Source organism: Elephantulus edwardii, unplaced genomic scaffold, assembly GCF_000299155.1.
Source record: "Elephantulus edwardii isolate Elephantulus edwardi_28Jun2011 unplaced genomic scaffold, EleEdw1.0 scaffold00001, whole genome shotgun sequence".
NCBI lineage: Eukaryota > Metazoa > Chordata > Mammalia > Macroscelidea > Macroscelididae > Elephantulus > Elephantulus edwardii.
In genome coordinates, this window is record NW_006399751.1 from 31,115,397 (window position 1) to 31,132,014 (window position 16,618).

A 16,618-nucleotide genomic window follows, 5' to 3' on the forward strand; every position below is an offset into this window, starting at 1 on the left:
CTGGGATAATTGGGATGGGAGTGTCAGAGACAGTGCGATTGGCACAGGACAGAGCGGAGTTTAGGGCTGTTGTACATAGGGTGGATATGAGTCGCAGGTGACTCGATGGCACATAACAACAACAAACACCTACTAAGCTATATGTTTCTTAAGAGGGAAGTTCATGTCCTAGTTATCTTAGTATTTCCATATCTTAGTACAAGTATACTGAATAGTACAGACACTGAAGTGTTCGATGGATAAATGGACAGAAGGATAAAGCAGACATGATAAATTCAGATAGAAATATCTTTTTTTAATTCATAGGCCAGTTTCAGGGACTTGTGAAGCCTCTTGAACTTTAAGTAAAATGTAGATTGTGTTTGCTTAGGTGCAATTTCATGGAAAAAAGTTCTATTGCTATCATCAAATTCTCAGAGGTCCATGAACCCATAAAATCCCATTAGGTCTGAAGTAGAAAAATAATTTAAAAGTAATTAACTCCTCATTGCCCAGATAATCTATAGCAGACTAAACTACTGCTATTACGATAGGATGGAGCAAGATTAATGCAGAATAAATGGCATTATAAAACGTTAAGTCTATGGTATACGCAAAAAAAATAATAAAATAAAATTTTAGAAAATTAAAAAACATAAGTCTAAAAAAAACCCAACATAAGTCTACAAATATTTAATCAGTAGTCATTTGACCTAGCAATATACTGAATATATAAGACCACGTAATGTCACTAATTGTTTATGATTAGTTCTAGTAAAATATAATAATGGCATCTACATGAATCTTTTTCCTTTTATGAATAGTTGTTGTTGTGTGTTACCAGGTCAGAGCTGACCTTCCAGTAGGTTTTCAGAGACTGTAAATCACACAGGCTCAGACTGGCCATCTTTTTCCCCATGGTGCAGCTGTTAGAGTCAAACACATGTCTTTGGGTTGTTGGTGCAATGTCCTGCTATTAAGCCACCAGAACACTTTCATTTATGATTTAAAATTTTAAAATAAATATATTGCACTTCTACAGTCATAACCATACCAACAAAGTTATGACTAAGATAAATGGAAGCTGTCAAAGATTTCATTTTACTTAGATCCACAAACAATACTTCTGATAGTGACAGTCAAGAAATCAAAACATATGTTGTATTGGGCAGATTTTCTCTCAAGTACCTTTTTAATGTGCTAAAAAGCAAGGGTATCCTTTAAAGACTAAGATGTGCCAGATCCAAGCCATGATATTGTTTTATTGCTTCATATTTATATAAAAATTATATAATCAGTAAGGAAAACCAAAGAATACTTGAGGTCTTTGAACAGTGATGTTGGCAAAAAGTCCTGAATAGAGCATGGATTGCCAAAAGAAAAAAAATTAATCTCTTGGAGTAAATGCACTAGGGTGCTTCTTAAAAGCAAAAGTGGTAAGAATCTTTCACATTTTGAGTATCTTGTCAGAAAGTGTTAGTCCTTGAAAAAAAGGCATCATGCTTGGAAAAGAAGATCATCAAAAGAAAAGAAGACTTTCAAGAAGTTAGATTGACACAATTGTTGAAACAAGGGGCATGAGCATGACAGAGATCATTAGGATTATGCAAGCTAACTAAATATTTCCATCTATTGTTTATAAGGTCATTATGAGTCATAAGCAACTTCAAGTCACCTACCAACACTCAAACAAGGTTCACATAGTTGTTGTTGTTATTGTTGAATGACTGAGTTGAGCAGAACTCATAACGACCCCATGAGCAGAAGGCCTGAAGCCCCTCTACAACCATTGACATTTATCAAAGTTCATAGAGTTTCCAGAGGCATGCAATTTAGGAAGTGGATGTTACTCCTGCTTACAAACTTGTCATAATATATTATTGTTATTATGTGCCATTTAGTCATCTGTAATGTAGAGTGACCCTATGTACAGCAGCTCTGAAACCTTCCCTGTCCTGAGACAGTCTCTAACTGTGACACACCAACCCCCATTGCCCCAGTTACTGTATCAATCCATCTCATCCAGGATTTTCCTCTCCTTCACTGTCTGCCCACCCTTTCAAACATGATGTCCTTCTCCAAGGACTGATCTCTCCTGGCCATGTGCCCAAAGTAAGTGAGGCTTAGTTTCAAATTCCTAGCCTCCAAGGAGAGACTTAATTTCACCCTCTCTAAGACAGACCTATTTGTTTTCTTGGCAGTACATAGTATATTCAAGACTCTTCTCCAGCACCACAACTCAAAGGCATCTATTTTTCTTCTGTCGTCCTCTCTAAAGCATAATAAGGAATTGAAAAGACCGTTGCCTGGGTTAGGTGCACCTTTGTCTCTAGACTGACATTGTTGCTCTTCAGCACTCTGGAGAGGTCCATAACAGCATATATTCCCAGTGTAATTTGTCTTTTGATTTCATGGCTGCTGGTGCCAAGAGTGTTGATTGTGGAGCCAAGCAAACTAAAGCTGTTAACAATCTCAATCTATTCACCATCTATCCTGATGCTGCCAATTGGCCCAGTGGTGAGAATCTTTGTCTTCTTGATGTTGAGTTTCAATCCATATTGAAGAATACAGTCTTTGTCATTTTGCAGCAAGTGCTTCAGGTCTTTTCCCACTTCAGAAAGCAAGGTTGTGTCATTTGTATATCATAGGTTTTTAATGATTCTTCCTCCAATCTTGATGCCACACTCCTCCTCATACAGCCCTGCTTTCCAAATGATCTGTTCTGCATACAGATTGAAAAGGTTTGTGGACAGGATGAATCTCTGACACACTCTTTTTCTGATTTTGAACCATGCAGTGTTTTCTTGCTCTGTTCTAAGGACTGCTTCCTGGTCTAAATATAGGTTTCGTATAAACACTATCAAGTGTTCTGAGATTTCCATTTTCCTCAAGATTAGCCACAATTTCTTGTTATCCATACAGTCAAATGTCTTTGCATAGTCAATGAAACAGAGAAAGACATTCTTCTGCTACTCTCTGCTTTTTTGCCAAGATTCATCTGACATTGGCAATAATATCCCTAGTGCCACGGCCTCTTCTAAACCCCAGCATGTATTTCTGATAGTTTTCTCTCAATACACTGTTAAAGTCTATTCTGGATAATCTTCAGCAGGATTTTGCTAGTGTGTGATATTAGTGATACTGTTCGAAAATTTCCACACTCTGTCAGGTCACTTTTTTTTGAATGGGAATAAATATGTATCTCTTCCAGTCAGTTGGCCAAGTAGTTGTCATCCAGATTTATTGGCACAACTTGGTGAGCACATGCAGGGCAGTATCTGTTTGCTGAAAGACATCAATTGGTATTCCATAAATTCCTAGGGCTTTATATTTTGCCAAGTCCTTCAGAGCAACCTGCACTTCCTCCTTCATCACCTTTGCTTCTTGCTCATATGTTGTTTCTTTAAATTCTTCTGTGTCAGCCGGTGGTTCTGTATACTCCATCCATCTTCTTTTAATGCTTCCTGAATCATTCAATATTCTGCCCATAACTTCCTTAAGCATTACAACTCATGGCATGAATTTGTTCTTTAGTTTTTTCAGCTTAAGAAATGCTGAGCAAGTTCTGCCCTTTTGATTTTCAACTCCCGCTCCTTGCACATTTCATTATAATATATTGCCTTGTCTTCAGGAGCAGCCCTTAGAAATCTTCTATTTCTTGATTTCTTCCCTTTGTGTTTTGCTTAATTTCTTAATTTCTTGCCTTTGCTTTGGCTTCTCAGCACTCTAGTGCAATATTTAGAGTCTCTTCTGACATCCATTTGGTCTTTTATTCTCTTCCTTCTTTGTAATGACTTTTTGCATTCTTCATGAACAATATTCTTGATATCTTCCCAGAGCTTATCTGGTCTTCGTCCATTAGTGTTCAAGGCCTCAAACCTATTCCTGAGTTTGTTTTTAAATTCACGGAAGATAGACTGAAGGTCAAATTTTTATTCCTGTGGATATGATTTAAACTTCTTTAGTTTTAATTTGAACTTGCATATGAGCAGTTGATGGTCGATCCCACAATCAGCACCTGGCCTCATTTTGACTGCTGATATTGAACTTCTCCAGTGGTTCCTTCCACAGATGTAATCAATCTGATTCCTGTGCATCCCATCAGGTGAAATCCATGTGTATAACATGCGTTTATATTTCTTATAAAAGGTATTTGCTATGAATGAATCACTGATTGTATAGAATTCTAAGGGTTTCTTGTTGAAAATAGCTTCCCTCACCATTGACTGACTTTGCCATGGGGATAGGTAGGATTATGTATGTGATTAGGGCATGTTAGCCTCACCAGCCTGAAGGGGAATGGCTAGTTTCACCAATAAATATCCCACAGCAGATTTGGAGAGTCAGGCCACCAGCAAAGAAGGAGAAAATGCAACATGTTCTTTGAGGCTAGAGATTCTTATATTAGTCAGACATAGGCCTATAGGTACAGCAGTCACAGTAGCTGCTTCGGAGAATGAGAGACCTAGTGTGAGATGGGGTAGTTCTCGGGACTTTATGTTATTGAATCTATGGTCTTAGCATGAAAGTGGGCTTTTCTAGCCATTATGTTAGCCCCTGCTGGTCTCCAACTACCCTAACTGTGAACACATGGTCTTGTAAATCATCAACAGTTGTGGGACTAGAAGATGAGAAAGAGTGCTTACTACATTGCAAAGTAGACCTGATGAGAGTAAGACAGAGCAAGACCCTCGTGAAAGTGAGACCCCAGTGATGACAGTGGTAGAGAGCTTGTGGAGAGACTGTGGCATTGCTGTGGAGAGACTATGGCAAGGTATAACCTTATACCTTGAGGCTTATTACATTTATTATCCTAGCCACAGTTAAATATTTTGCTTGCCAGATGACTGGAGGAAAAGCTGACTTATAACTGCTCTGAGGCAAACCTTGCTGGATGGTTAAGCAAACCGGAAGCTTCTTGAATTTGTGTTGCTGAACTGAAACCAAGACTTTTACAAATTAAGAAATTGCATTTTGTTGTTAATCTGACTTGAGACTACTGAACTAAAACTGTACTTGCATTGTGAGCTACTCTTTGCCTCGTCCACTCCCTAGTCTATCTTCCTAATAAACCCCAATCTTGGTACCACAATTCTGAGTGAAGTCTGTGGGTCAACAAAAAATATTGAACTCAGTGATTGGTGACAGTATGTGCAGGAGCATGGGAGGTGGCATCTCTGCGTAAGCAGCTATCTATTTTATGCTCTGGATATTATTTATTGGGATAGTTCCACTTTATGAAGTGGGTAGAACTCATAATAAACCATCTCACATTGTACCCACTCCTTTCACAGAACCAAGCTAACAGTCTTTTGCCAAAGTTTCTTGGAGGACTGCGGGAGAATCATAATTGACAAGACCAAGAGCTTTCTAACGCTAGTCCAGACCTACAAGACTCGAGGCTGAGGTACCTGTGAACATCTTCTAGAAGCTATCCTGACAGAGTGATTGTATCTTGCTGCCAATTTGAATTATAGCCTTTTGACTTCCTAGAGAGAGATCAGTTGACTTAGGGGAGAGAAAGTGATGCTACCAAACCAAAGGTGGGTGAGTTTACTCTGTGGCCCTCAGGCCTGTTTTTAATTGTTTTCAGTCAAACATTCTTCAAGATCATATAACCCTGGTCTGTCCACTTGCTGTACAGAGGTAACTAGTGGTTGCTGTGAAGCTAAACACTGTGACACTGATGTGTCAGATGCAATAATGGTTACCCATAGTGGACAGTGTTTGGTGGAGCTTCCTGATTAAAACAAGCTTGTAAGCAGGAGTGGCATCCACTTCTGAAATAGGTTTGCCTCCAGAAACCCTATGAACATGGAGAAAGGATGAAAGTTATACAAGTGTTCAGGTCTTTCGTTCCTAAGATCACTATGAGTCACCTACAACAACAATGTAGTTCTGTATTATTCAGACACAACCCTGCTAACTGAAACTGAGAAAGAGCTGAAGCACTTGCTACAGAAGCTCAAGGACTGCAGCCTTCAAAATATATAGAAGTTCAACATCAGGAAAATAAAGATTCTCACTATTGGGCCAATTGGCAGCATCATTAGATGATGAAGAGATTGAGATTGTTAACAGCTTTCGTTTGCTTGGCTCCACAATCAACACTCTTGATACCAGAAGCCAAGAAATTAAAAGACAAGTTGCATTGGGAAAACTGGCTGTCAGAGACCTCTCCAGAGTACTGAAGAGCAGCAATGTCAATCTGGAGACGAAGGTGTGTCTGATCAGGCTATGATCTTTGCCATTACTCGCTATGCATCAGAAAGCTGGACAATGACTAGAGATGATAAAAGGAGAATTAAAGAAGAGTGTTGAATATACCATGGACTGCTAGGAGAACAAACAGGTTCATATTAGAGAGGGTTAACCCAGTCTTCTCCTTGGAGGCAAGGATTCTGAAGCTTCGTCTGACCTACTTTAGACATGTTACAAGGTGGGATCAGTCCTTGAGAGAGATATCAAGCTTGGGAAGGTGGAGGGGCAGCACAAGAGAGGAAGACCCTTGAGGAGATGGATTGATTCAGTGACTGGGTAATAGGAGTAGGTGTGTCAGAGACAATAAGATTGGCCAGGATAGAGCAGAGTTTAGGGCTATTGTACATAAAGTTGCTATGAGTTTCAGGCAATTTGACAGCATCTAACAACTATAACAATATATTTCTGTGTAGTCTATGATCTATCACATCAGATTTTGGCCCCAGTAAAGAAGTAATATTGGTGTTGGGATGAGTCAAAAGAGATTCAGGAGGATGGGGGAATGTGTCTGATTTCATGGGAATTGGTTTTGTGTTGTTGATACTATTGACAAGAACAATTACCATTTGTGAAGCCAGTAAAGGTCAATCTGGCTGTTCCTATGCAGCCCTTGCTGTTTTTACAATACATAACATTTTTTTCAAGCTGTATTTTAAAATACTTGTTAAATCATTATATATATACATACATATATAAATATATACGTACATACATAGCATACATGCATATGTATGTTGTAGATATGTTCTGTCAAGATACTTGCTGAAAATCAAAGACTAAAAGATAGTTACATTCAACATCAAGAAAATAAAAGTACTCAATATGCAACAACACAATTGATGGATTGATGTTATAAATGATTTCATTTTATTTGGATCCACAATCAACCCCAAAGTACTAGCAGTCAAGCAGCCAAAAGTTGTGTTATATTGGTAAAATCTGTTGACAAGAACTTCTTAAAGTACTAAAGGATAAAGATGCCAGTTTAAAGACTAAGATAGGCCTGATCCAAGTCAGTCTTTTCAATTGTTTCTTATGAATCTAAAATATGGACAATGAATAAAAATTATGAAGAAAAAATGATGTATTTTTTTTAAAGTTTCACATAAATCACATTTTTTTTTTTCTTATTAACTTTAATGAAAGTTTACCGAGACTTAGGGTTTCCAGTCATTCATTGTTGCACTTTTTCCCCTACCCACCCCCTCCCAGGCAATTCATTCTTCTCTTTGAAAAGAAAAAAGAAAAACTCTTTCATTGTTATGCAATCCCTCCCTCAAGTCCACTCCACTATGGAGCCTTCACTCTAGACTTCTATAATTACAAGAATAAACATTCATATGTCCTTTTTACATAGTTCTCTTCCTCACCTGTTTCAATGCAATATATATCATTCCTCCCCTCCTTTTCTGTCTTCCCTCAACCTTGATGTCAGACCCGTTCTACAACAGTGGCCCCATGCAATATTTGTCCTTTTGTGACAGAGATATTTCACTCAGCATAATGTCCTCCAGGGTCATCCATTTTGCATACTATTTCATGAGTTTCTTCTTTTACAATGCTGCATAGTATCCCATTGTGTTAATATACTAGAGCTTCTCTATCCATTTGTTTGTTGATTGGCACTTGGGTTGTTTCCAGATAAAGAAAAGATTATTTGAGTTCTGGCTTTGGAAAAGAGTACTAACTATCTCATGGACTGCCAGACACTATAAGTCAGGGTCAACTTGCTGACACATACCAACAACATGAAATTTTAAATTGTTTTACATGTATTTGAAAGTTGGAAAATGAATAATGACTAATGAAGAACAAAATTGAAATGATGCCTTTGAATATGGTGTTGGCAAAGAATAAGAAATACACTATGTTGTTATCGTTATGTGCCAGCAAGTCAACTATAACTCATAGTAAACCAGTACACAACGGCTCTGAACCCTGCTCTATCCTGAACTAATCACACTGTCTCTGACACTCCTACCCACCCCACCCCCAGTTACTGTATCAATCCATCTCATCCAGGATCTCCCTCTCCTATGCTGTTCCTTCACATTTCCAAGCATGATGTCTCTTTCCAAGGACTGGTCTCCTCCTGGAAACATGCCCAAAGTATTTGAGACAGAGTCTCAAAATCCTTGCCGCCAAGGAGGATCTTGGTTTCACCCTCCCTAAAACATATAAAACATCCTATGGACTATAAAAAATAAATATTCTGTCTTGGAAGTAGTAAATCCAGAGCACTCCTTGGAGGGAGAGTGAATCCTCATCCAACATGCTTTGAGCATATAAGCCAGAGGAACCAGTCCTTGAATAAAGACAATATATCTGGAAATACAGAAAACCAGTAAAGAAAGAGGATGACATTTAAGACAGATTCACCTAGTGACTGCTATGATGACTTGAAGCATAACAGAAAAGATAAAGATGGTGCAAATTAGGGAGGGTTTTATTCTTTTATACATGGGTTCACTAGGGGACATGCATATCTGTTGTGAATCCCACTTGATGATTTTTTTTTTAATATGTACTGTTGGATTCTATGGGCCAGGACTTTCTTAAGGATTTTTACATCTATATTTGTGAGAGATATTACTCAATAGTTTTCTTTTTTTGGTAATGTCTTTGTCTGGTTTGGGTATTAGGGCTATGCTTTCTTCCTTGAACTATTCTGGAAATGTTCCTTCTTTTTTTCTATTCTTTCAAATAATTTAAGTAGAATTGATAATAGTTTATCTCTGAATGTTTTGTAGGATTCACTCACTAAGCCATCTGATCCAGGACTATTTTTGTGAGGGAGTCTTTCTATGGCCTGCTCAATTTCTTCTTTTTTGTTGGGTCTACTGATGGTACTCAGCAACAATACCACCACACAGAAGCTTGAAGTTAATGTGTTGTTGTTGTAGTGGTGGTGGTGGTGGTGGTTTACGATCAAGTTGGAAGTGACCGAGAGCTGAGCCTCTGGTAGGTTTTCAAAGGCAGTCAATAACATGGGAGGAGATTGCCTATCTTTCTCCTACAGAGCAGCTGGTGTATTCGAACTATATGCCTTCAGGACTGCAACACAGCTTCTTGCCATTAGGCCACCAAACTGAGGTTAACATAAGAAAAATTAATGAATGTTCAAGGAGAAAAATATAGAGGAGATCTGAGAAATCTCTGATGATCAGAAGGGATTGGAAGAGTCAAGAGACAGAGAAACTAAATAAAACTTGCATGAAGATTCAATCTTTCTATGCTACTTCCATTCCTGTTGAAAGGGTAGCATCATACTGAGAAGCAGGAATAAGTATTAAAGGCCAGAGAGGCTTTAGAAGACAGCTTGAGTGGAAAGAGAAGCAGTAAAAGAAATCCAAAATAAGTACAGTCAAAATTCTTTTGTAGATAAATTGGGAAGTAAAATCACAATAGTCTAATGGCCTAAGATTCTGAAATAGATTAAAAACTCAGGAGTTACAGTAAATTCTGATTCTGGTACTGATAGCATCAGATAGGAATTTCTTGCCATGATATTGTTTCCTAGATCTCAAACTCACACCATGATTTCCAGACTATTTTAATCTACCAATAGGAAGCTGCATTTCTAGAATTTGAGGAAAAGAATAATAAAAGAATGTGCCGTCTAGATGTTGAGTTGGCCTCCAAAGTGGCCTTGCATTAAAAATCTGTCTTATGGAGGGCTGGAGAGAGTCTAGCCCCATATGTCCAACAGTATTGTATGAGAAAGGAATGGGTTGAGGACAGCAATTGTTTCTAGGTGCTCTTCTCCAGGTGCATAAATTTTAGAATAACTTAAAACTCGAATAAGATTGGCAGAAAATATATACCAGTTTCTAAAGGGGGGGAAAGGGAATTATGAGGGGAGAGGGAAGGGATAACAGATAAGTTTAGGTGGAGGCAATAAAGAAAGATATCTATAGGAGAGTAATGGTGTTTCCTTGATTTTCTAATTAAGATAGACTCCACAATGAGAGCAAAATTATATCCATTAAGTATGCTATCACCTTCTGAACTTACTCGGCTACAGCAACTAAAACTCAGACAGGAAGTGATTTGCTATGTAGGCACACATGGTGTGCTTATCACAGCAGCAGAATTAGAATTTATAGCTTTTGAATGTTTCATCTATTTCTAAGCCTTCAGCCATCAGGTAGATCATTATTATTTTACTCTCCAATTTACTTACAGAGGTATTTTGATGGTCCTTTATTGTATTTTTTTTATGGTTCTTTTCCTCCCAAGCTGTCTGTCCTCTAAAGTCTCTCTGACCCTCACAATTATCCTTGCTTCTCAGTGTGTTACCATCCTCTCAACAACCCTCCCTGAGAAAAGGTTCATCCTAACACCATGGGGATTTTCAGGTTTTGCAGGAGGATGTGATTTCTCATGCAAAGGCAAACCATTATACTGGTTTCATACATCTCTGGAGCACTAATCACCTTAGACTTCTGGTCCCTGAAGAATAGCTGTGTTTCTGCAGTTCTAGTGCCAAAATTACTCTTTTGGTACACTTTAATACTGTTGGAGGAATAAAGCTGTGCAACAGAGGGAAAGAGTAGATGATATGCCAACACAGGCATAGACAGTTTCAAAGCATGAAGGTTACTTTTCATGTTTGTTTCTTTTTATTTTATAAAACTTGTATTTTCTTTTATGAAACATTAATAGTCCTCATTTTCTTTATGATATACAGATGAGAGAACAATTCTGAAATAAGGAGAATGTTTTGATGTCATTTATTCAAACCAGATCATTTGTACATCAACATATCAAACTACTTTTGTACAAAGCTGAACATAGAAATTCCATATAAGCCAGCTATTCCACTACTTAGAATACACCCTGAGAATATGAGAACTAAGGCACAAACTGAGATTTGTACACCAATGTTCATAGCAGCATTATTCACCATGGCAAGAGCATGGAAACAGCCCAAATGTCCAAACAAATGAATGTATTGAGATATTATGGTACATGCACCCAATTAGTACCTAACTTGGGAGGGACTGGAGAGCATTATGCTAAGTGAGTAACTCAGTCACACACAAGGATAAATATTGTATAAAACCATTATTGCAGAATAAGTATAAGGACCCAAGAGGGGTGGGAGAGGGTGGAAGCAGAGGGATGAGGATGTGCAGCGGAAGCAGGGATTAATCACGGGGTTGTACAATTGGATGGGTGGGGGATTGAGGGAAATTAAAAGAATTTGTTCGAATTTGTATTTGAATTTTGTAAATAAAATAGTTTGTTGTTGTTGTTGTTGTTATGTGCCGTCAAGTCGTTTGCAACTCATAGCAACCCTATGTACAACAGCCCTAAACCCTGCTCTATCCTGTGCCAATCTCATTGACTCTGACACTCCCATCCCGAGTATCCCAGTCACTGAATCAATCCACCTCATAGAGGGTCTTCCCCTCCTGCGCTGTCCCTCTACTCTACCCAGCATGATGTCCCTCTCTAAAGACCTGTCTCTCCTTACAACATGTCCAAAATATGTCAGACAAAGCCCCAGAATCCTTGCCTCCAAGGAGCAGCCTGGTTTAATCCTCTCTACGATGAATCTGTTTGTTTTCCTGGCAGTCCATGGTACCTTCAATACTCTTCTCCAGCACCACAGCTCAAAGGCGTCAATTCTCCTTCTATCCTCCCTAGTCATTGTCCAACTCTCTGATTCATAACAAGTGATTGCAAAAACCATGGCCTGTATCAGGTGCACCTTAGTCTCCAGAGAGACACTGTTGCTCTTGAGTATTTTGGAAAGGTCCCTAACCGCAGACTTTCCCATCGCAATACGTTTTTTGATTTTCTGGCTACTGGTGCCAAGAGTGTTGACCGTGGAGCCGAGCAAACTGAAGCTGTGAACAATCTCAATCTCTTCACCATCCATCATGATGCTACCAATTGGTCCAGTGGGAGGATTTTTGTCTTCTTGACATTGAGCCTCAGTCCATATTGAAGGCTGCAGTCCTTGACCCTCTGCAGTAAGTGCATGAGGTCCTCCTCAGTTTCAGTGAGCAAGATTGTGTCATCTGCATAACGCAGATTGTTGATAGATCATCCACCAATCCTAACACCACGCTTCTCCTCATAGAGCCCAGCCTCTCGGATAATCTGCTCTGCATACAAGTTGAAAAGGTATGGAGACAGGACACATCCCTGGCGTACACCCTTCCCAATTTTGAACCATGCAGTGTTGCCCTGCTCTGTTCTGACTACTGCCTCTTGGTCCAAGTATAGGTTTCGCATTAGCACAATTAAATGTTCTGGGATTCCCATTCTTCTCAGAGTCAGCCACAGTTTGTTATGATCCACGCAGTCAAATGCCTTTGCATAGTCAATGAAACACAGATAGACATTCTTCTGGTATTCTCTGCTTTCAGCTAAGATCCATCTAACATCAGCAACAATATCCCTAGTACCACAACGCCTTCTAAACCCAGCCTGGACTTGTGGCAGTTCTCGGCTGATGTACTGTTCCAGTCGTTTTTCGATAATCTTCAGTAGAATCTTGCTTGCATGTGAAATCAATGATATTGTTCTGTAATTTCTGTACTCAGTTGGGTCGCCCTTCTTTGGGATGGGAACAAATATTGACCTCTTCCAGTCAGTTGGCCAAGCGGTTGTTCTCCAGATTTCTTGGCGCAACTTGGTGATCACATCCAGGGCAGCATCTGTTAGCTGAAATATATCAATTGGTATACCATCTATTCCGGGGGCCTTATTTTTTGCTATTTCCTTCAAAGCAGCTTGAACTAGTAGAAGATTTTTAAAAAAAGAAAATCAGAAAAAAATTTTTTTAAGAAGAATTGACCAATACTGAAATGTTTCAGGAAGTATATGTTTAGGAGCCTAGTTTTGAAGGAAGAATTTTGGACTACACTGGAGACATCGGCAAAAATTAAGGCCCCAGGAATCAATGAGTTACCAGTTGAAATGTTTCAAATGACAGATGCAGCCCTGGATGTGCTCACCACATCTATGCCAGGAAATTTAGAGGAGAGCTAGCTGGCCAACTGACTTGAAGAGAGCCATATTTGTTCTCATTCCCAAGAAAGGTAATTCAACAGAATGTAGAAATTACTGAACAACATCATTAATACCACATGCAAGCAAAATGCTGCCAAACGTCATTAAAAAACCACCAGGAGTTCAAGCTGGATTTACAAGAAGCAGTAACACCAGGGATAAAATTGCTGATGTCAGATAGATCCTGACTGAAAGCAAAGAATAACAGAAGAATGTCTTTTGTGCCTTTTTGACTATATAAAGACTTTGACTGTGTGGCCCATAATATCTTTATGGTTAATAGCAAGAAGAATAAGAATTCTAGAACACTTAATTGTGCCCGTGTGCATCTAGACCTAGACCAAGAGGATGTTGTGCAAACAGACCAAGGGAAACAATGCACAGTTAGAGATAAGGAAAGATGTGCATCAATTTTTTACTCATCTTTCTCCCACAAAGCAGCTGGTGGATCTGAATGAACTGTGTATCTGAAGGTAAGCAGTGCAGCTCTTTCTCCAGGCTTTTTATCAGAGCACCATCAACCTCAAGACATGAGAGAAAGAACAGAGATTATGAGTGAAGTTGCTAGAAATATCAGGATCAGAAATAAAGGGCAATGAGCAGAATTCTTTTTCCAAAAGACTCTTTTTAAGAAATCTCTGTTTTAAACTCTGGAATTGTTTAAGCTGCTTATTTTATTTAACTTTCAGTAAGCAGAAATTTTTTCAACTAAAAAATCCCCTCCTTTTGTACATCATAGCACAGAATTGTAATCGTATAGCAAATGGCAAAACAAGATGCTGAGTTGTCAGTTGTTCAGTCCAACTCATTCTAATTTTAGCAACACGAGGACTGTCATAGAACCTGAGGTAGTACTTTTCCCCAATGCCTTTTAAACAATAAGATATAATCCTTCTAATAGTCAATGATTTTTGAGATTGGAAAACATAAATCAACTTATTTTATATCTAAACGTGGGTGGAAATCTGCTCAAAGGCGTTAGCTTTAGAACCCCGCCAGGCCCGTTTAGAATGAATATTTCTTGAATGACACAGCAATCTTTTGTGTAGTTGCTGAACTGAACAACTTGATGTGGCTGTGATACTTCTCACTCTTCCATAGTCTTGTTAAATACCATAATGGTTACTCAGTATGTACAGTGTTTAGATGAGCTTCCAGATTGATTTATGCTGGGAAGCAGCGCAGCAGTGGTATCCACTTCCTAATCTAGATGCCTCTGGAAACTCTACAAACTCTCTAAACTCTATAAATGGTACAGAAATTATGGTAGTTATAGAACAGAGTTCTGTATAGAAATGATGTTAGTTATAGAACAGAGTTTAGGTCTTTTGTGCAAAGCTTACTCTCAGTCGTATTCAACTTGGCAACACTTAACCACTGCTAAGTGAAACTAGTACATCACTCTTTGTCAATGTGCAGTATGAAGTAACCTGGGTTACTGTGACGCTGAACCTTGTATCATTGGGGTATCAAATAACAGAATGGCTTCCCAATGTGGACAGTGTTTGGTGGAGCTCCCAGTTGTAAAACAGGTTTGGAAGCAGGAGTGGCATCCACTTCATAAACCACATGCCTCTGGAAACTCTATGAACTTGGAATCAATGATAATTATGGAAATGCATTAGGTCTTTTGTTTACAGAGTTACTATGAGTCATGCTAGACTCGATGGCAATCAACAACAACAAACTAAAGCTTTTAAAGAACAATGGTACAACAGTAATACGACTTTATTCTTTAATATGCTACTACTAATGTTTTAAAATATTATCTATTTGAGGCCTATGAGGATGAAAATAAAATTTCATATGTATAATTTATGCCTTACACAATTTACACAGCTTTCTATTTCCCAATATTTAATAGTATCTCTACAAAAACAAAATATATCATTGGCTAAGATGATATAAACAAACAGAATGAAATAGGCTTCCCACACAACATGCTGTTCCATAAAACCTAGAAGAAGACATTCTAAAGGCAGCTTGGTATCTTGAAAATATTTACATTTCATGGTAGATGCAGAATCTAAATCAATTTAAATAAAGTACTGAGCTGAACAATGACTAAAGAACAATTTTCTCTCCATCATGTAAGACTTGGACAAATTTTTCTTTTAAAGTAATTATGTAAGTGAATTATAGTCACTTTCTAAAAGGAGTACTGTGTTTATACAAAGATGTTTTCTTTAGAGACTAAAATTTAAGTAGGCAATTATTTAAATACCTTTTTCTTAACTTTAAATCTCTTTGACTTTGTATTGCCTTATATTTACAGTTTAAAGTTCCAGAACTGCAAGTTCCAGAGCCTAGGGTTTTTTCTTAAAATCATTAACAGCTTTGTTATTTGAACAATGGAAATGAGGTACCTTTATCAAAATTCTCTGCCAGTGGATGTATCAACATTGGCAAGGTTCTTCTTGTCAGAGGGGGCTGAGAAGCAGTGACTCCATTAAAAGAGGTTGTGACTTCCTAAAACAAAACAAAACCAGTTCATGCAGGGCTTTAGAGGGCTTCATAATTCCCATATGTTGTCTTCATGGATCACTGAAAATAAGATATAGGGCAATTCCTGTGGTCACAGCATATATGGGTTTTTCAAGTGGCTATTCTGGGTTTCCTTACGTTGGAGCAACTATGTGTAATTGTAACCTGAGTGCACAGACCCCCACAAAGGTCTGTGGATAAAATTAAGAATGTGAATTGAAAAAACCAATTTTTTTTCATTTTAACTAAACTGTAATTGAATCAAGAACAGAGATAACAAGACATAGAGGTACTAAAGTACTAAAGGTCTTTGTCATTACTAAAGGACTTTATCATCTATAGCAATCATAGCTGTTTCTATATCACATTACTGTTGTCACAGAGATCTCAAAAGATATGTTATATTTACACTTATCCTTACTTCATGGTAGTTAATAGATGTAACCCTGTATCTTACTACTTTATGTATGCATTATTGTTTTTGTTGTTGTTGTATGCCATTGAGAACTGACCTAGAGCTGACACTTTCATGGGTCTACAGAGGCAGTAGATCACATGGGAGGAGACTGCTTGCCCTTCTCCTGAGGAGCCACTGATGGATTTGAACCACAAGCCTTTTGGATCACAGTACAGTTTGTTACCACTATGTCATGAAAGTTCAGGTATGAATTAAGAGATATTTATTTCAAGATATTGTTGTTGTTTTTATGTGCCGTCGAGTCGTTTGCAACTCATAGCGACCATATGCACAACAGCCCTAAACCCTGCTCTGTCCTGCGCCAACCAAACTGACTCTGACACACCCATCCCAATTACCCCAGTCACTGAATCAATCCATCTTATAGAGGGTCTTCCCCTCCTGCGCTGT